This window comes from Dendrobium catenatum, unplaced genomic scaffold (genome assembly GCF_001605985.2).
Source record: "Dendrobium catenatum unplaced genomic scaffold, ASM160598v2 fragScaff_scaffold_488, whole genome shotgun sequence".
Lineage (NCBI taxonomy): Eukaryota > Viridiplantae > Streptophyta > Magnoliopsida > Asparagales > Orchidaceae > Dendrobium > Dendrobium catenatum.
Window position 1 is genome coordinate 424448 of NW_021318950.1, and position 4105 is coordinate 428552.

At 34.5% G+C, this 4105-nt stretch overlaps 1 long non-coding RNA gene across 1 annotated transcript; it reads right to left on the minus strand.

The window, feature by feature from the left end:
* Positions 1-399: 399 nt before the first annotated feature.
* On the minus strand, positions 400-1648 carry LOC110102129. The gene is made up of 3 exons (XR_002303775.2): positions 1144-1648; positions 839-1044; positions 400-734 (listed from the first exon to the last, which is right to left on the minus strand). It is a non-coding gene; the product is annotated as an uncharacterized LOC110102129 (long non-coding RNA).
* Positions 1649-4105: the final 2457 nt, after the last annotated feature.

Here is a 4105-nt window from a genome sequence, read left to right on the forward strand (position 1 = left end):
TATCTGTTCCGCAGAAGAACAATTACAGTTTTGATATCTAAAATAGTTGATCTTATGGATGCAACATAAATTCCATAAATACATGTGATTTTGGTTTAGTAATGCAAAATGAGCTAACCATACTCTAATTTCTTTCAACATTGGATCTTGATGAATAATTGAAGTAATACTTCCTTTCAACATTGGAGCTAGCTCTTGTTTTATATAAATGTATCAAAGAAAACAGAAGAAAATACAAAACTAAAGGTGTTATAACTGCTACTCCAAGCATAAACCCCACAGGTTGGAGAATACCACATTTATAACACCTTAAGGAAATACTGATGTCCTGCTTATAGCTAATAATGCAGAATCTTATAAACCCCACAAATTGATGATTACATATTAATTACGGGATAAAAATTTTAGAATGTCCTGAACCAAATTAGATAAAAGATGAGTTTTATAATCCAATGATTACATCCATCGAGAATAAAATCATTCTAACCTTACTCAAAATTTTTCTTAATTAATAGTGCTAAAACAGAGAACTCTTCTTCCTATTCTTTTACATTACCTTCAGCTAAGAGAACAATAGAAGAAAAGCATGAGCTCTGTCCAAACGTCTCTTTTCCTATTAAGATCTCGCCTTTTTTTTCCAAATCCTGAGAAAAGAGCTTCCCAGGAGATGAAATCCTCAAAGGAGGCGCAGAAGGTATTATATTGCTAACCCAGTCTTCATTGAAACTCTCATCCTAATGCCAAATAAATAAATAAAATTTATTTAAAAACCCTGCTGGCTACACAACCAATAAGTCAAGATTCAAACAATTTTTTAAAAAAAAAAAAAAAAACTAACCAGAAGAGCTTCATCATTATTTATGAAATCTGAAGCCTCTTCCATCAATGGTGACATCGGCTTCTCCATCTCAAAGACATGGCTCAATGGCATCCAATGGAGGCAGTAAATCCTCGTCGAAGCCCCAAGTCTAATAGTATCTCCTTCGATCAATTCAACATGCATGTTAGGTTGGATCTTCTTACCTGAAACCCAAGTCCCGTGAACTGCAGCATAAAAAGCAAGCATCAGGTATAGAATAAACGATGCTCGTTCTTTGCAGAAAAAGATCAAATAAGAAGAGGTCATCTTACAAAGAAACAAACCTGAAGAGCGATCTGTTACGAAAAGTTTCTGCGATGAAGAATTTGGGCGAACCTCGAGATGGATTCGGCTAATGCTCGGGTGATCGACGACGATGTGGCATTCCGGAGAAGATCGTTGGAGCGGAGCCGAAGAAGAAGTTGGAGGGATGAGGGCGTTGCTGACAAAGAGGTTGGAGCGGAGAAGGCCGGACTTGAGGGCGACGGAGTGGAGCTACTTGCCGGAGCGAACTCTCTCCAGAGTTGCTTGCCAGAGCGAAGTCGAACAAGAATGAAGGAGTCGAAGAAGACTATCGCGCAATGAAGCCGAACAGCACGACGAGAACGAGATCGAAGCTTTTCTTCCGATGAATTTATAACCCGCTCAATATGAGCGGGTTTCTAATTCACGCAGTTTTGCTCTCAAAATACACGGTTAATGCACCCGATGATTTCCATTTGTTCCGCTCAAAATTACCCAAACAATAAAATTTAATAAATACATGTATTTGTTTTACTTTACACTCCTAATGCAGGCAACCAAACAGCCCCTTAGTCCTCAGCAATCAAGATGTTAGTGAAAAAATTTTTAAAACATTATGATTCCACCAATTAATTTTATACTTTAATCTTTTGGGCTTAAGCAATAATCTGTTCATACCAAAAATAGATTTATTAGGGTGAAGAGGAGCTTGCTAATTACCTTGAACCATACTGAGAAAAGAAGGTTCAAGAAGCCACATATTTTAAAATATGAAGTTAGAAGCAAAATTATTATTTCTGAACATAATGGTAATAAGCATGGGAGAGTGATTAGATAATGTTCTAATTAGGTGCTCAACATGGGTTGAATTGAAAGTATTGATCCAATTTTTATTAAAAAGCACACGATCCAACCACTACCAGAGATTACCACAATTCCATGTAATGTTGCTTCCAATATAACCAATATGAACAAGGTTGAAATCCAAGATCATGTTATTAAAGTCTTCCAGAAACTGATAAATAGGGTTTGAACCCCCAAGCCTTTCTATTGGGTTAGAGATAGTGTTAAAGTCACCACCAACCAACTAAGGTAAATTAACAAAACTATGAAAGTAATTAAGCTGCTCCCACAAAGTCTTTCTAATAGTATGAGAAGATGCCATATAAACAAAAGAAGCACAAAAATTAAAATGCATAAATTAATACTACAATGAATCACTTAATTAAAATCTCCAATAATATAAATAACTATGGGGTCCTTCCAAAGAACCCAAATTTTGTTAGAAGCATTGGCCACAACATGATTAAATCCTAAAAAGTGAGCAATAGTATCCAACTTGACCAAAGAAATAAAAGGCTCAACTAAAATTAACAAAGAAACATGAAGAGTACGACATAATTTTTAAACTCTAATTCTATTAGAAGGGAAACCAATACCCCTAGCATTCCATATAATATACTTAATCATTATAATGCGATTGGGAAGTTTGAGTTCAGGTGATTCTAGGAGACTGTATAATAATATTTTTATTTTTCTTATTCCTATTAGACTGGACTTGCTTATAGCTACTATCCTCACTAATTGTAAACTTTCAAACCACCTTGAACATTATCATGTTCATTGATAATTGTATTATTTGGAGAAAAAGTTTTAGATTCCTTTCAACCCTTTCCAGATTTAATGGCATAAGTAGTAGCACATTCCTCATTTCCATCCTGGACAAGTTCTCCTTATTCCAAGTTGTGCTCAGCAATTTTATGTTCGTTTGATATCAAATTAGTAATATCAAGATTAGTACATTCATTAGTATTCAAACCGAAATGAAATTCAATGGAGTTCTTATTAGTAGAGCATAGAAGTCACAAATAAGTTAAGATGATGTTATGCTTAGCAACCATAACAACCATTTGTTCATAAAGCTTGTTTGGAACATTACATCCATTGTCTTATTTAATTAAAGTCACTGGGTTTGGCTCATCATCAACCTGGACAACCCTTTCATCCGCAGTACTATTTTCCACATTATTTTCAGAAGTCAAGTGATCCAATTTAGCAGAATTCTTAGTGGGTGGTATAGATGATTCACCATCCCCTTTAGTTTCTTTAGTTGAATCCTTTTGCCTATGAAGATTCAGATGCAAAATAAAACATTCCATATGATTATGACCATGAATTCTACAATGATTATAAAAAACATGGAAGCTTTCAAATTCAACTTTTTCAAAATAACCACATAGCTCAGGCCCAAGCCAAACTTCTTTGGGATGTTTCTTGGAGACATCCATTTAAACCAAGATACGATAAACAAATGACTTAGAAATAGAAGCTATGGCCTAGTCAGTTTGAAGAGGTCTACCATAAACTGGCCCTATAGAAAATAAAATATATGTATTAAAAAATGTAATCTCAAGTTTGGAAAAGACACCCACACTGGCACTATTGGAAATTCTTCCCTCACATCAAATGAAGGCATCCATTTCAAAAGATGTATTTGGAAATCCTGAATGTAATAAGCTCTAGGAGAGAATAGCCGACTATAATCCAAATCATTAGAAAGTTGCATGGCTATATGCCTTTGATCTAAGAGGCCAATGGAGAAACTTTTCATCAACTTCAAGTTAATAAAAAAATGCGAAAGATGTCTAAGTTTGGGACTACAGAGCATAAATTTTCTTACTAAAGTAAACTCAAATAGAATAGGAAGTTTAGAAATCATAGATTCATCAAACATTAAGGCCAAAACCCCCATAAAGGACATATGAACTAGATATAATTTAGAGGAAGAAATAGAAGAGTTACCACCAACCACTTATTTAAAAGATCTAGCCTTAGCATTTCTAGAATAACCATTAATCACTGCATTTTTTGAGGGATTTACTGGATTACAAGCATTCCAAGGGTTCGATGGTAAAAAAGTTGCCATCAAACCAAACCAAAAATTGAAAGCAAAAATGAAACTATAAGATAAAAAAAACTGTACTCAGAATAATCATGATTAAA